Raw genomic sequence first — 18,484 nt, forward strand, 5'->3', positions numbered from 1 at the left:
TGCAGTACTATTGCTGAATGTTGTGATGGAGAAAAACCTACAAAAATGAGAAAAAATGGAGGCTCTGTCCTCCATTTTTCATCATATTCATATTGATATTTCCAATATAAACAGCATTCTCTGTGAGCTTTAGATCAAGACCAGTAAAAAGATACTGTACGTACTGTAGGAATCAAGTTAGATTCCCTCCAGCTCACCAAATATGTCATTACTATGCAGAGTTTGAATGCATGGTACATACAATAATATAGCTTACCAAAAATTACTTCCAACCCTTTGTGGTAGCAACATCACAAACATTGACAATTGTGACTCAATATATTCTGCAGCTTCTCAGGAAATCAGTTCCGACAATGAGTAAGGCACATTTAAAAATAGACCTTATTTAGCTTTTGAAATGTAACTAAGAGTTCATAACTCTAATAAAACTGTAGTGTCTAGCATGCTCTGCAGAGTTATTCCTTACTGAGTGCAGATAAGGCTTGATCTCATTACTTCTGTCTGACCCTTTCTTAAACTGGAGTGTATGTGTCGTGTGTATGGTAGCAGATGTAGTATTCAATCTTCGAGGGGGTGGCATGCAGTTAATGAATAAAAGTAACCTGAGAATGGAGCCCTGAGGTACCCCACATGTGATTTTTGAGCACATTTGTAACTGTCAAGAGACACACACGAGTCCCAGTTTGTTAAGCAATCAAATTAGCACAACAATCTCACCCACTTTTCAGTCCATTAATCAGAAAAGTAGATGCTTTGACTAACAGTGTCATTGTATATTATTTAACTCTTTAACAAGTGCAAACCTAGTGCTTTATGGTTTTAAAAAATAATCACAAAATTAGTAAATTTGTTAATAAATGTCCTTTCCAGTTACCTGCGCCTCAAATCCAATGACAAAAATGACCCTGTTGCTTATTGAGCTCTCCAGATTACGTAGCTTTATAGAGGTTTTATGACTCCATTTTTTTATGGTTTGGAGAAGATGAAAACAGGGAAGCCCCCGCATAAGTGTGACCTCTACATAAAAATTGGGGAGAGTAGATTTTCTTTGATTTATCAGTTAAAGAACACCTCAGAAAATAGATTCCTTATTCCTTCTCTAAAACTCCATAAAGGTTGAGGGATAAAACAGATAATAGAGGACTTAGCTTGTTTTATGTGGCAGCATCACTGGCTCCGTGGTAGCGTCGGTGGATTAAATCTCCTCTAAAATGCAGCTTGACAGACAGCTGCAGAGGTCCGACGGGCAGCGGCTGGCAAGATGAAAAGCCTTGACCCAAATGTAACACATTCGCTAAAAGTACACTAGACTTATGGCCAAATCGCTTTAAAAGGTAGACAAGTTCAGTCAAAGTTTTGAGACCAGTTATAATCCAGCTCAACTCAAACTCAAACATATTCCAACATATTCAATTTCAAGGGCCACGTCTATAGCTAGTATGAGCGCTTTAGAGGTAAGAGGGGATGGATAGGATACCATCTAGCCTTGTGTGTGATCTAATGAATTCAAGAAACGTAATAATAACCCGGGTTATTCGTGGGCAAGGACAGTCGGATACAAAGCAGGAGGGAAGCAAATATATTAATCCAGTCTGATGGCGGCCCATAAATGCTATCCAAAGGTTCCATGAGGCTGATGACGATGATTCAGGGGTCAGCGCAAGTGAAATGCAACACCCTATTGGTCGCACATTAAGGTCAGGAGGTGGGCCTTCATAGAATCAGATTGTCAAGGATGAGAGGCGCCGGGGGCAGCGTTCAATAAAACATGAGAGCAATCTTCTCACCAGGAGTAAGAGCGCTCGGCGGTTCAACTCCGAGCAGCCCAAAAGAGATTTCCCCTGTGAGGAGCAAGCACGACGCCTGCTGCTCGTTCGCCACAGTCGACAATCCGAGCTGCCATCAAATCGAAAGCCGCTGCCAGAAATGGTTCTAGAAATTGGTCAAACTATCACACACTATCTGACCTCTGACAAAGCTTATCTTCTGAAAAAGCATGGAGCTGAAATGATAGTGTCTGTCTGCTCTGGCTCCTCTTTCTGCCTCATTAGTTTCTGATATTGGATAGGCTATCGCAGCCGGCTCACCTTATCCTGAAAACGCTGTAGCCAGAAAGGTTACACTTTTTTTTTTGAGAGAGAATCTCACCTGAAGCTTCCTCTTAATATGATGATTAGATGTGTGCTTGCTGCTTCTTCCTATACGCTTCCCGTGGAGCAATTAAGGTGCGTCAGTGATGGCCACATCGGTGTTTGAAGACTGTCTGCTACAGGGCATGAAATGAGGAGACGGATGATAAGCTCACCCCGCGCACCCTCTAACCGCAGAGATGCAGTCAGTCATGATGGGATGAATCATGACGGCCTCTCGGAGTCAAAAAGTGTGTTTACTGTAACACTGCATGCACAAATACAACATGGGCAGCCCACAGCATTTGTTCAGGGTCAGTGGATTATTTACAGTACTGTAAGGAATTATTGGCCTCTTTACAGTTTTCTTCTGTTTTCATGCCCCTTAGTACCAAAATCAAATCAACAAAGAAATTTCAGTGGACACAGCAACCTGAGTAAATAGGAAATTATTTAATATTTGCAGTGGGGAAAAAAAGCTACCCAAACGTCTGATGTGGCCGTTTTTAGAAAGTAATTACTTTCTTGTTGAATTAACTGTAATTAATCACTTTTCTTAAAGCCCGTTTCAATTTTGCTAGCCACCACCAGGCAAACTAAATCAAGGAATCACTTTAATAGAACCTGACTGACATCATGAAGTAGTCTAAAAGATTTCAAGAAACAACAAATCATGCCCTGATCCAAAGAAATTCAGCAATTTGTTTTTGTCTGGAAAGGGTTCCAAAGTCATTTTTTAAGGCTCCAGAAAACTCCACAAGAGAATCATTAAACCTTCAGAAGAAATATGAGTAACATTTGATACTTTTTGCAAGGCTTAGGGACTTTGCCAAAAAGTGACCAGACTACCAAAATTACTCCAAGAGAGCAAGAATGTCGACTCATTCAGGAGGTTACAGAAGGATCCAGAACAACCAAAGCATAATAAAGCATAAAAAGGAAATTAACATTAATATTGTATAGTTAGGCATAGTTACTTTTTTATATAGCTTTGATAAATGGATTTGCATTTGTTTTAGTCAAAGTAAGTGTTAATTATTCAACATAATGAAACAAAATGGAACTGGACCAATTGCAATATCTGATATAAGCATGAAATCTGCTCTCTAATCAGAAAATTTTGTATCACTATTACTGTGTGCAATGTCATATATATCACAATATCTATAATCTGTTAAGACTGAAGCTGGCAACAAAAATATGTCCGTCAACACTACAAATATTATTCATATAATGGTTGTTGAAGTAACATATTGACCATTTTTGTAACATGCCATCATTAATTGATGTCACAGAGCAAACAATGCATCCAGCATGCAACCTACTTAATTTTGATGACCAAAGATGTAAAATGTTTTAATTAAAATTAAAAGCATTTTTCTATGTTTCAATCCAAAGATTTACTGACGCTTTAACAAAGTTGACTGTCATTGAAGTACTTTAGGCAAAAAGCCTTGTTTTGTTTGGTAGTCTTGTCCGTCATAATCAAGTTACTGAGTTCAGGGCAGTTCGTCCAAGAAATCTGAAAAGTTAGAAATGAAACAACAGAGAAAGTAGGTCATTCTGAACATTTGCAAAGCAACGAACCACTGATATTTTACATGCAGTGAAGACTATAATTTGCTTTACAAGGTGTTCTTGTGCAGTTCCAATCTCCAAATCATGGCTGCTGCATTCTTAAGTTATAGAAATATGCCTGATTAACTGAGCTTCTGAGGTGCTATAATCTATTTTCTTTATTTCTTAATGCTGCTTAGTTTTTAATATCCAATTTATCACATACAATGTTAATGATAATTTCCTTTTTAAAGGGTATTACTAATTATAGGAATGCTTTTTCACCAGTTCCCACATTGATTTTGTTTTTTTACCTGCAATAACGGCACAACCAGTATTCACCTTAAGGCATGGTTACTTTTTTTATATAGCATTAATTGGCTTTGCATTTGTATTTACTCTTCTGTATTTGATATACAAATACAAATATAAACAATTCTTTAATTGTGTCAGTATGGTAGAAAATGAAAATTAATATAAATCAAACATAGAAATTATGCTTTTACAGCACAGATCAAGAGAAACTTTGTTTTAACATGAAGATAATCTGTTTGTTTTAGTTTGAACTCAGAAGCAAAAGAGGCAAAGACACTAAAATCCAAACTTTCAAGTCTTCCCCTGCTGGCAGTCTTTGAGTCACTCTGAAGACCAGAGGAACTACGTATCTTAAGCCCAATTTCCTTTCAAAGATAGGGTGCCAAGTTCCAAGAATTACCTGGCAAACTGTGATCAGGTCTGAAGGATTAGCGGAATTATTCTGTTCCAAAAGTCAGACTTATTTTCCATTTCCACAGGCTTTTTTTTTTTTTTAAAGGAAAAGGCCAATGAAGGGATGTCAGTGCACTCAGCTTTAATTTATGCACACTTCTTTTCATGCAAACTCACAACAGCAAGACATGCAGGCTGAGCAGCTACTCAGCCATGTTATTAGATTTCCCCCTCCACCCCCTTTTCTTACTAGGGATGACGGCGTGCACATCAGGAGTTTTTTTTTTTTTTTTTTTTGACAGCCAACATGTCACTCCAGCAGCAGGTGAACATGTGGATATGACTCTGTGTGTAATCAGGTTATGTCATATAAATGATCAGGTGAGATGTGTAAATGTTTAAATATGCAATCAGTCAGAGGTGCAGGAGCAAAGCTCTGCTGCCATCTAGTGTTGCAATACAAAACGTTTAATAGGACAAAAAGTATGTTAATTTTCTCCTAATCTCTCTCTTTCTGTCTGTGTGTGTGTGTGTGTGTGTGTGGGTAAGAAATATGCCTGAATGCATGCTTTTTTTAAGAGCATCTCACAGTGCCAAAGAGTAAACATGTCTCTAGTGAGGGTAATCCCAGAGGGAATCAAAGCTGCAGTTCTGGCAGAGTTTCTACGCTCTATCCATTTAACTTCACAAAGTGCATCTGGGTTAGTCTTTGAGAGGTTTGCCACCTCCGCCTTATATTAGAAATAAAATTTTATAAAACTTAATGTTGGAACATTTTTTTTTTACACAGAAAAAGTTTTCACAGTGCTCTGGGACTATTTGCTGTATACAGGGGTGTCCAAAGTGCAGCCAGGAGGCCATGTGTGAAATCTTAAAATGGATTATTTTAGGAACAACACAACTTCATCTTTTAGAAGTCCCATTTCTTGCTTTATAAAAAGAATTATGGGAAATAGGACCTCAAATATCATGCAACATTCTCTAAAAAGCATACCTAGGTGGACCTAAATGTGTATTAAATTAAATTAGTAATCTGATAATATACCTTTTTAAAGAAAGAATGATTCAAATAGACAAGAAAATGAAATCTGTCAACAAAAAATATATGTGTAAATTGTATGCTTTTCTATGGTTTTAGGCCTGCTGTAGGATTGTTTGGTGGAGAACCAGGTATTACCAGGGGAACCCTGACTGGTCTATCTCTATGCAGTAGCTATGCAGACACAACAAACTGCGACACTCTGTTTTGCCACTTTGTTTTGCTGGTTCTCAAGTTAATGAGAACCAGCATTAACTTCTCCAGCAATTTGAACTACAGTAGTTATAGTAGTAGTAGTTGTGTGTTGGTTCAGATCCCACCAGCCAGCCTTTAATTCCCATGTGCATTATTGAGTCTTTGACCCCACTGCCACCGCCACTTCTGATATACCAATAAGGACTCCAACTTATAATTAAAACTCCCAACTGCAATATTAGGAAATATTGCATTGACCTTGAGCCTACATTTACCTTACTATTTTTTCCCCATCACAGCGATCCTAATCGGTGAATTTTGGCATGTCAATCCCTAAAAATACAAAATCCATCCGGTTGTCCAAATGGCTTAATGGAAAGTGTGTGGTCAGTGTATATAACTCAAAATATCTTAATTAAATGTTACATTGTAGCTGTGGATGGTCAATCAATCTATCTATCTATTTAGTTATCTATACCTGATTAGTGTCCCAAAACAATTTCTCATTAAGTTCTTAAAAACATTTGAATGCAGTGCTCTGTTTGACAACCTTTGCCACTGAAGTCAATGAACAGGTGTCAAATGAGCTCAGAGGTCAACACTGATTGTCCTCCACTTCTTTTTTTCCCACCTCCTAAGCCTGCAGTTTAAACACTATGTGAGAGTTATTACCACTCCGGCAGAGGCAGAAGTCCTTTGTCTAACCCACAGAGGGAGAAATTCTGTAGTCACCTCAGGTGATACAGATGTCGCCTTGACTTCTGTTATTGCTCCGCTGTCCTCCACACGCCGCTATTGTATTGTGGCTCCGCTGTGTGATTGACTGTATTTGCAGCAGGCACCAGGACAGGGCCACTTATCACTCCGGGGGCAATAGATGACCCAGGAGACAAGGCGCAGCCCGGACCGCATGCTGCTTCATCAGTCACCCGGCCACGTAGGTGAGGCAGAGGAGGAGAGGAGATGAGCACGAGTGTGATTTAAAGCCAGCCCTCCTAACATTATCGCCCCTCGCTCCATCGCTCATGTTGTGTAACTGTAGCTACTCCTAGAGACACTAAAAAAAGGCTCTAACCACCGGGGGGGGAATAAAGGGGACAAATAACACTGTCGGGGGCGTCCTGCTTTGATTGCGTTCTAATTACATTTAGCCTCAAACTCTCAGGGTTCACCGGGTTTAGTGTCAAAGATTTTGTCTCGTCAGCACAGACGCAAGGACATATTGACGCCTCCGCTCTTGCCATGGCTTGACAGATGTCACAGCATGTAGTTTAAAAGGAAAGCAAGAAAAAGTTCGATGATAAATTTCACCTCTATCCTCAACCACCTGTTTTCTGTAATTAAGTTATTACAGCGTGACTGTTTTAATGGCCCTCCGTGGGGATTCAATGGCCCATCCCACGTTTTTATCACGTTACTGTAAACTGAAGAATGCAAACGGACTCTGTCTTCATCTACCTGCACATGCAAGCCTGTTACTTGCTCAGTCTCTCTGTGTGAGCCAGATGGCCACTTACAGACCCACAACATTTCATCCAAAGAGAGCAGGAGGAAGGATGTGGCGCGTTCACTGGAGTTGACAGGTACCCATCTCTAATTCAGCATGATTCATTCCGACAGCAAACTTGGACATGGACGGTGCACGAACAGCTCAATTTGGTTTGGGCAGAATAGGGACTTTCAGGTTGACAGAAAAGGGGCTGGTGGTGTTCTTTACGCTTGGCTCCCTCTTCATTAGGGGCCACGCTTGGGCCGATTAATCCTGTACGTCCAGCACTGCTGCAGGTGTGTGTCATGCTTCGTGTTTGACCTGAGACTGCCTCCTCCTGGAAGCGAGGGGGATGTGTGGGTGTTCTGGTCGTTTACCCAAGGAAATGAATGGCATACGGTGGCTTGCAAAACTATTCATACGCCATTAATTCTTTTGCATTTTTGTCACATAACCAAAGTGATCAACGATGTCCCATCAATGACATCTGTGAAGTTGAAAGAAAATAGTGCAAGGTTTGCAAAATGTGTTGTGAATAAAAATCTGAAAAATGTCAAATGAATTTGCATCCAGCCTCTTTTAGCCAGTACCTTGTAGAATATACACTTGCAAAATATTCCATACCCCAGCACATTAAGACTTTTGTATTTTATTTTGTTTTATTTTCACACGCAAGCAATAAAGATAGATTAAAAGCAGCTTTGCAGAAAATGTTAAAGGGGCAGTATTATGTAAAATCAACTTTTTTGAGCTTTGCATCAAGTAATAATATTAATATTATAATGCATGAAGGCAATGTTGCCTTGCATTCATGCATGTTTGAGAAATCCTTGTATCTGCTGCAACAACCATTCAGCTGAGAAAAACTACTCAAAGCTGTTTTGCAGCTTCAGGCCATTCTGGACCAGCTGGAGAAGAAAGCTTTCAAAACGAAACCTTATTTATCTGCCTCACAGTACACCCCATCCATCAATCAGCTCCTTCAGGCTAGCCAGCAGCAAATAGCAAACACCTAGTGTACCAGTGCATCAGTTGAGCTCAATATATGAGCAACTTGTAAGTGCAATTCTGGAAGAAACGTTGTTAAAGGGTTAATAGAGGAACGATGTGATGACTTCCTGAAGACGGAGTTTCATAAAGAGCAGGAGTTTTTAAAGAGGCAGAGACCCAATTTCAAGCCATTAAATCATTGAGTCAAATTTCTCTTATGTCGTCTCTTGTGACACGGGGAAAAACCCGGATTGTGACAAGAGGACGTAGCCTTCTAGCCAAGTGGTAGATTTCTCAAATTATGTTAGATAGACTAGGGTCTCCCTATTAAAAGTACCCAGGTAGGTCTGGCTTCAAATGACATAAAAAAAGTTGTGTACAAAATATATTTTATTTATTTACAATATTAAAAAATAGACTTTATTCTTCTATTTTAAAAACCCAATAAAGCACAGCAACCTAGGACAAGTTAGGAGGAATCAGATTTAATCGAAACAAAAACCATGACAACCCAAATGAGTAGAAACCCAAAATAACAAAATAATGTTAAGTAGCAACGACGACAAAAAAAGAAAACATAAATCCCAAATTACATATATCAATGTCCTAAAGAGCTGCCCTGAATTGTATTCCATACAAATAAACTGCTTTACATGCAGTGTTTGAATGTAGGTCCTTTCATGTTTTCGTCTTGTTGTGTAATGCTTGCCAAAGTGAAACACCTCAAATAAAATATGCCATGAACTACAGAGAGAGAACATTTACATTTGATGAGTTTTCATTTTTACAAAAATTGACATGAAAAAGACCAAATTATCACAGAGGACCTACATTCAAAGACTGACTAAAAATACTGTGATGTATATTTGAATATTTATTTCTACATATCTACATCATATATCTATATCGCATGTCATGTGACTACAGTGAACCCTCGCTATAACGCGGTTCACCTTTCGAGGTTGCGGATTTTTTTTTTTGTGCAGTTTTTTTCACAGTGCATTGTGTTCTGCGTCCTGATTGGCTAAAATATACGTAATACAGATTGGCCATTCAGGAGATGGAAATTGAAACGTTGAATGCCTGCTGAAAAAAAAAACTGTGGCCAGAGGCTGTGAATCTCGTAAAGCAGCTTGGAGGAGACGGCTTAAATGACATGACACCGGTTGACATTAATTTGAAACCGAACGTGTCGCCGGCGACATTTCACAAGCCAACTTCGACTTACCGTAACTCTGCAACGGTTTGCGCTATCAGAAAAATTCAAACTGTCTTTGAAAGAAAATAAATTGCACTTTCAGACATGCATAGTGTTATTACGGTAATTGACTTCCCGCTGCTCCAGGATGCCCGCGAATGCTAGTCTTTGTCTCCCTCTGCTGCACGGACGAAGAGTGCAGAGTGAGGAGGAAAAGATGAGCGACAAGAGCGGAGAGTCAGAGTGAAGCGCATGATAATATGACGTCCTTCAAGAGATAAAAAGAGACCGAGGAGATTCCTGGATGGTTTTGTGTTTGGAGAAGGAGATCCAGTTTTTTCTTCTGAAGAAAGGTAATGTTTGATCATTGAATAACTTTTTGAATTTTATTTCTGAATGAATGGGGCTTGTTACTTCATGGATAATAGCTTTTACTTGGTACACATAATTGGATGTATTTATAGTTTTATTTTCTATTTTATTTTGTTTTTGGAATAGTTTAGAGAGTATAAGTTATTATAATATTCATCAATATGTACTTTGTGTAAAAGTGCACTTTTGCTCACTATATATGACACTCCTAAGTACAGCACCACACTCTTCATGTATTCATGTGTAGCTTACTATGACTTTTTTTATTGCTTAGTGTGGATTTGAGACCAACTTTATTTATTTACTACTATAAATAAAAGCTGTCATTGCTGTGACAAACTTGTATATTTACTATTTTTAGAACATTTTCTGATGAAGAGCAGCTGGCTCCAAGGGGGCGAAGTAGAAGAGACAGAATTCCTGCTGGAGGGTCTGCTGGAGGTCCTTCTGGAGGGTCTGCTGGAGGTCCTTCTGGAGGGTCTGCTGGAGGTCCTTCTGGAGGGTCTGCTGGAGGTCCTTCTGGAGGGTCTGCTGGAGGTCCTTCTGGAGGGTCTGCTGGGGTCCATGCTGAGAGTATGAGGTACCGCAGCCGTTCCCCACATCATCCAAGGTGGAAGACCCATGAAGAGCCTGATGAGAAAGGCTTTCAACCCCTAAGGTTCTTCCCCAAAAGAATCCCTGGTGTCCAACCCCCTCTAAATGTAGAAAATCCACAACCAGGCGAAATTTTTGAGTACTTTTTTGACAATGAAGTCCTCACATTAGTTTGTGATTTTACAAACAAGGGGGTAGCCAGGAACCTGGAGAAAGGGAGGAAGTTCTCCTGGACTGAAATAAGTCCAGGGGAACTGAAGAAATTTATTGGCATGCTGCTCTACATGTCAATCAGCCGCCTGCCAAAAATCAGAGATTTTTGGCGGACTGGAAGTATTTTCAGTCTTCAAACACCAGCTACCATCATGTCCAGAGACCGGTTCTTGGCCATTTTGGCCAATGTTAGAATGAGTGACCCAGAGGAGGATCAGCAAAATGACAAACTAAAGGGCACAGAAACATATGACCCCCTCCACCGGGTCAGGCCACTGATGGAGATGATTGGGACAAGGTGCCGTGCCTTATACCACCCAAGGCAGCACCTTGCAGTAGATGAGAGGATGGTTTCCACCAAAGCCAGGCTCAGCATCAAACAGTATATGAAAGCCAAGCCAACAAAGTGGGGCCTGAAATTTTTTGTATTGGCTGATAAAAATGGCTACACGGTGGATTTCCAGCTGTACACTGGAAAATCTAACGTGTCATCGGGAAAGGGGCTGTCGTTTGATGTTGTGACCACCTTGGTGAGAAAAGAGTACCTGGGCTCTGGGTACATTGTCTACACAGACAACTTTTACACCAGTCCTGTCCTGTTCAAACATCTGAGGACGCAGGGATTTGGCGCTTGCGGGACATACAGGCAGGGAAGAGTTGGTGTCCCCACCACCACTGAAAATGCCCTCACCAAAAAGTCCCCACGAGGCAGCATCCGGTGGATCAGGGATGGGGAGCTTCTTTTTGCAAAGTGGATGGACAGCAGGGAGGTCTCGATGTGCTCCACCATCCACCCTGTTTACACTGGAGAGTCTGTTCAGCGCTGGCAGAAGTCACCTGATGGGAAAGTTCAGAAGGTCGCTGTCCCCAGGCCCACTGCTGTGACAGAATACAATAAATACATGGGAGGGGTGGACACATCGGACCAAATGATTGGGACACATTCTATCCACCGCAAAACAAAAAGATGGGTCACCACTGTGTTCTAACATTTGGTCGACATCGCTGTGACAAACTCCTTTGTTATTCACAAGGATCAGTGTTGTACAATGAGACGGAAGCAGAAGACCCGACAAAGTTTCCAGGAGGAGCTGGCAGCACACCTCCTAGGTGTTCCTCTTTATGACGAGCCACAAAAAGAAGCTGGGAAAAAACATCTACCAGTCCCATGCAGCAGCAACAAGCAGGCAAAGTCTGAGAAAGCAAGCATGGGGAGACGGCGCTGCAAGCTTTGTCAGAGAAGCACAGCCTGGAGGTGTGAGGTCTGTGATGTGGGCTTGTGCCTTCAGGTGGAGAGAAATTGCTTCTGGGAATACCACCAAGGCCCAGGAAAATAAGGAGAAATGCAGAGAGGGGAAAATCGCCTGTAAATAGTTTTAATTGTTAGTCTGTTTCTTATTTGTAAAAATAATTGAGAATGAAAAAAATATTGTAAATATGTTCTATAGTGTTGAAATTGTCAATTTGTGATGCAAAATCTATACTTCATGTTCAAATGCAGTGTTTTATTTGCATAAAATCTCCAAAATCTAATTTCGGGTTTTGTTTTTTTCTTGATATCAAACAGTGTTAATAGTGGTTTAGTATCTAGAATAATGTAAAATAATGCAGGTATTGAAAGTTCTAAATGATTCTGGAAAAATGTGCTGAAGCACTTGGCCACAGGACTTTTTCTTCCTACTTTTTACTTTAAACAAGTAAAACAATGCCAGGCGGACTTTTGAGTGACAGGCCTAAAAGGGTTAATGCCGTGATTGATACACATGCACATCGGATGACCTGAAAACAGGTTTTGTTCTTTGGTTTCAATTTAGAGTATTTAATTATGCTGTGTAAAAGTTGTAAAAAATAAAGGTAACTACTTCGCGGATTTCACTTATCGCGGGTTATTTTCGGAACGCAACCCCGCGAAAAACGAGGGATCACTGTATTAGTTTAGTCACATGACACAGATTGCCGTAAGTTTAAGCAATATTCTGCTAAGCCAATCACCTGCATCTGATTGGTCTCATTTACATACAGGTCTGGCCTCCAGGATGTGCAGCGCCACCGTAGCAGGGACAACTACTCCTCCCCCGCCCCGCAGAGCGCCAGTTTCGTATAGGGTTGCCAGTAAGGTAAGCCAAGTCCCTCTAAATGAGTCGAACATGGTGAACAATAAGGACACCAGAACAGGGTTTTCCTAAAATATAAGTTTTCATGAAAATCAATAAACCGCAATTCATATGTAGAGTGCAAAGGACAAATAATTTCTTCCTATTTTGGTCACAACCAGAGGAAAATGAAGATATAGCTGCATCCATGAAGACAAACTATAAGCCGTCAGAAATCAAAAAGCAGCGGGGTTGAACGGGAGGCAGTGTGAGCTACACAAACCACGCGCTAAAATAAAACCTGATGTCTCCAGACGCCGCAGCCCAACTGTAAATAGCAAAAGTAGTTAGTCTGACGCAACGTGACTTGTTACGTGAGGACATAGGACTGTGGTTCGGGCGAGTTTGATGCCTATGACGTGTGGACGGACGTCATAGGCAGGGTCTTTATTTGCTCGTTCCTTTTCTCTGTCACTTTGCACTTGTTTGTTGCAGAGACCAGACCTGTTCTTGTTCTCGCTATTTTAGCAGCTCAAATCTACCGCAATTATGCCCAGTAGAAGCAATTTTCCACCTGTAGAAAGCGTCAAGAAAAAAATTGCTGAGCCGAAATCGGAGCTTGGAGGTCTGACAGGGAGGATCACAAGGTTTTTCAGCAGATTTGCTCGTAAACATTCTTCTAAGGTCACTTCAGTGATCATGGACCTGGAAAAACCAGAAACCTCTCCAAAAGAAGACAAGTCGACGCTGAGTCTCCAGGTTGGAGAAAGAAGAAAACAATCTGCAGAAGGTTCTGTTGTAGAGGAAAATACTGTTATTACACAGGAGCAAAAATATGAACGTGAGGAAGAAGGACATGTAGAAGAGGCTCAACCCACCAAGGAAATTACGGCCATGACAGCTTTGATTCCTCCAGAGGTTCTGTTAGCTGGAGATCTGCAAGAGCAAGAATTGGAACCAGAGCCAAAGGTTGATTAAGTTTCACCTGTTGAGCCCTTCATTCCTCCTGAAGATGCATCAGACATCGCAGATCTGGAAAACTGTGCACCAGAGATCCAGTTAACGGAAGATTCTCAGGTGCAGGAATTGGAACTCGACCTCGGAGCTTGATCACTCCTGAGGGGCCACTGCTTGGCGAGGACGTCTGGTGATTAACACGGCCGAAAAGTCCGCTTGAGCCAGCAGACACCACTGATGACTGAGTTCTGAAATTCTACTCAGACTTAGAGCCGAAGCAGCCCCGCAGCTTCGGCTCTAACAACGCTAATAAACCAGGACGAATAAAAGAGAGTAGCCTAAAATAAACAAACTTGAAATAACCTCCCATTAATTAGAAGCAGCGCGACCCGGTAAAATCCCACCACATCAGACTATTTCTAAACACAAAACAAACTTCATCCCCATAAAACCAAAAAACTGACCAATAAATAATAAAAATCAACTGATCAGCCTAAACAAAAAAAAACTAATTTTTACTCCATCCATCTTTAGACCACAAAAACTTCCCAAAACAACCTAAAAAGCAGAAACAAACTAACTCTCAAAAACTAAAATAACATTAACCAAAACAGCAAAACAAAAGAAATAAAAATGCCAGAAAAACAAAAAACCCTCACTGATTGGATTGAAATAGCCTTCAAAATCTTCCTATGGGAACACCAAAAAAACCAAACAAATCAGACACAATCAGAAGAAGAAATAAAACTAGTACTAAAAGAACTCCAACAAACACCAAAAAAACAACTACAATGGATCCTTAATGGAGCAACTAGAAAAGCACAAAAGGAAATAATAGGAATCAAACAAATCAACTTAGCCACAGCAAGAAAACTAATTACAGAAACACGCAACAAACAAAATCGAACAACCAACAAAACACCGGAAACAAAACCAGATCAAATCCAACAAAAAGAAAAACAAATACAAGAAACCCACACACCACACAAAAACACACCCAACACACAGAAAAGATTAGGGATAACATCTCTAACTCAAGGGGACCCCGAGCCCCGCTTGCACCCACAAAACAAACAGAACACAAAAACAAATATTATCCACAACTCACAAGAACCAACACCTTCTAAACTACCAACCCTCACAGACATCCTTAAACACCACTCAAACCCACAAAAAAATTCCCTAAACCTTTGATAACTACTCACAACCACCAGGGTAACAAAATGGAGAATAGGCATCTAAACGCAAACAAACCCATAATAATCATGGGTGACTCTAACCTCAAAAGATTACCCAAACCCACCAACCCAAACATCCAAATTGATTGCTACCCAGGAGCACAATTCAAACATGCAAACCACATCCTGAGAAAAACCAAAACATGCAGTGAAACCAGAAAAATCCTACTCTCCTTTGGAGTTAATAACAAAGACCAAAGAGAAAAGAAAACAATTCACAATCTATTCACCACTCTCCTAAACACAGGACAAGATACCTTTCCATACGCAGACATCTACACCCCGATTCTCAACTTCTCAGAAGGACTCTCCTTCATACAAAAACAAAACCTAAAAATGATAAATGAGGTTATCACAGAAGTGTCCCAAAAACTACACAACCATACCATCCCACCAATCCCACAAACACACTTCCACACAACAGAGGATAGAATACACTGGACACCCACCACAGCACAACACATCTGGGAACACTGGCACCAGTCTTTAAACTGTTAGGCCCATATGAACTTAACGGAAAGCCTAGCCTTGAAACCCCAAACAGACTCTAAAGAAACTAAAACTAACTTATTGGAAAATAATGAACTTAACACTAAAAACAGAATCCTCAACCTCTCCACCACACTCCACTTAAAAGAAAACCACATCCAACTACTAAACAAAGGCCTCACATTCGTACCAACTACAACTAGAATACCAAACATAAGAGAACAACTAAACACCCAAATTCAACAATACCACCGTAGACTAAAATTAGTCTACTTCTTCCAAAACAATAAAAGAAACGACTCCCCCCCCATTCTTACCCCCTTCCCAATGGGAACCACCAATAGAAAAAAATCCACCCCCTCATTCTAGAACTCATTGAACAGGACAAAAAAAATTACCAAAAAAAATACCCGTAGAAACAGAAAAACCCAACCTCACACAGGAAGAAGTAAATGCCCTAGAACTCCAAAATCTCAACTCCATCATCATTAAACCAGCAGACAAAGGCTCCACCATAGTTATCATGGACAAAACAGACTACATCTGGGAAGCCATGAGACAGCTAGAGGATAGGGAATACTATAAATCATTACAAACACCCATCTACCCAGAAACACAAATCATAATACACCACATTCTCAAAGAACTAAAAGAACAAAAATACATCAACCACAAACAACTCCTGTTTCTAGTGGGACTAACCCACCTAGACCCAGATATTTCTACCTGCTCCCAAAAATCCATAAAGAACCTTCCGAATAGCCTAAACCATTCCGGATCCCAAAAGGGAGACCCATTGTTTCCGACTGTAGCAGCAAATCTTACGGGTCAGCTTACTTACTAAACCACTACCTGAACCCCCTCTCCCAAAACCACCCCAGTTACATAAAAGACACCAGTGACTTTCTACAGAAAATATCCACACACACAATCACAGAACAAACCATCCTGTTCACCATGGATGTCGAAAACCTTTACACCAACATTGAAACAGAAAAGGGACTAGAAGCAATAAAAGAATGCCTTCAAGAAAATCCGGACCCCTCTAGACAAGATGATATAATCCTAGAACTCTTGAAAATAAACTTAGAAAGAAACAACTTCCTATTTGATGAAAAATGGTTTTTACAAATCAAGGGCACAACAATGGGGAAACGCTTTTCTCCAGCATACGCGAACATCTACATGGCTAAATGGGAAAGAGAAGCTTTCCTTAAAGGTCCCAAACTCCCAGAAGCCTTCTACAGATACCTGGATGATATCTGGGGCCTGTGGAACCATAGCCGAGAGGAACTAGACCATTTTATCCAAATCCTAAACAACCACCACCCCTCCATCAAAATAAAACCCACCATCAGTCAACAACAGGTTATTGTCCGAGACACAATAACATTCAAAGGAGATAACTTACACAAAACAGGCAAATTAGACAGCAAACTTTATTTTAAACCCACCGACTCATACCAACTTCTACACAGATAGCTTCCACCCAGAACACACATTCCAAGGGATCCTAAAATCACAACTAATCAGATACAATAGAATCTGCTCCAACAAAAAAGATAGAGAAGAAGCCACCCAAACCCTCTTCCGAGCCCTCAGAAAAAGAAAGTTTACTAAAAAATAAAGAGAAGTTTTCCACCCAAAGAAAACTAACCAGAACAAAAACACAGAAACACAACCACACATAATCCCAATTACAGGCCCATACTCACACTTCACACTAAAAAACCACAAAGCAATAAAAGACCACTTTAAACAACTCCAACAATAACTACCACTCAGTAAAAACTGCAAAATTATCTCAGCATGCCAAAAGAACCCAAATCTCAAAGACCTCTTGGTCCGCTCAAAATTCAACCGCAAAAACAAACCCAACGAAAAGACAAATAAAAAACCATACATCAGGAGCACCAGCAACAACAAACGCTGGTTTCTCCCACAAAAAATCTCCCCCGAACATGAGAACATAATCTATATTATCTGGTGCCACAAAGGCAAAAAAACAATACGTTGGAGAAACAGTGAACAAATTCAAAATGCGACTCGAACCACAAATCCAACATTAGATGCAAAAGAAAAACAGAAACCACTCTGGTCAAACACTTCCTCCAACATGGACTGGAAGCAGTAAGAGGAAGACCACTCACACACAACCCCAACTGGTCCAGACAAGAAAGATGGCTCCAAGAACAACAATGGATTAGAAAATTAGACACCAAAGCACCAAAAGGACTCAATGACAGGGGACCATACACAACAAAATGAAAATAAGAGGATTGAAAGTTTTTTTTATTAAAAAAAATAAATAAATATATACACTTAATACCCTAACCTAGAGGCACACTTTAACAAATATATAACCCAATCGGAGGTTAAAATTACTCAAAAACCAAAAACTACAACCCCAAAGAAAGATACTTAAAAATATTCCACAGAACTCATCTTCTAACTTACAAAAATAACTAAAAAATAACCCTAAACATTTTAACCTTAATCCCCAACATTATACATAAAAAATTCCGAAACAAACCAATACACTGAAAAAATCGTATTCTACCCCCAAAATTAAAACCTTGAAAAATACAATTTAACAACCGGGAATAAAAAGAACACCAAAATGCAAATCCTCTCTCCTCCCTTCTCTCTCTTATCTCCCTATCCCTCTTCCAGGTTGATGTGTCTGAAACTCTTCTCCCAAAAGTGCAAGGTGGAGCAGGGAGGAGTACTGGCAGCAGCTGTAGGGCTACATCATCTTCTCTATCAAACATAAGCTAGTGTTAAAATGTTGCAGTAACTAAACAACATGAAAAATGTTTTAGAGAACATTTCTTCTGAGCTTCAGTACCTGGAGGGAGCAGACTCATGTTCTTGGCCATACAGAAGGTCTTCGTTGAGAACAAGGAGTTTGGGTTTCGCTTAATTCTCCAGAAGATCCTGGATGTAAAATTACAAAATCTATCAGAAAAGACAAAGACACAAGTCAAACTTTAAGAATGACTGAATTCAACCTTAAAGCTGTCTCCACTGCAATTAACTTGTAATTAACCAGCAATTTCAAATGTTCAGAGTAATTTTTATGTTCTTAGAAATAAATATAGCACTCAATAAGATAAAATGACACATATAATTTAATTTACAAGTAAAACTTGACTTAAACACTAACTTAGTGCTGAATAACTTTCAGCACCAACTTTAAATAAATGTATTTGTAATTAATAGT

General features: G+C 40.0%; 1 pseudogene; it reads left to right on the forward strand.

The window, feature by feature from the left end:
- The first annotated feature begins 9,453 nt into the window (after nucleotides 1–9,453).
- On the forward strand, nucleotides 9,454–11,938 carry LOC148157720 (uncharacterized; annotated as a pseudogene).
- The last annotated feature ends 6,546 nt before the right edge of the window (nucleotides 11,939–18,484 follow it).

This window comes from Poecilia mexicana, unplaced genomic scaffold, assembly GCF_051168715.1.
Source record: "Poecilia mexicana isolate PSO_F unplaced genomic scaffold, ASM5116871v1 scaffold_9, whole genome shotgun sequence".
NCBI lineage: Eukaryota > Metazoa > Chordata > Actinopteri > Cyprinodontiformes > Poeciliidae > Poecilia > Poecilia mexicana.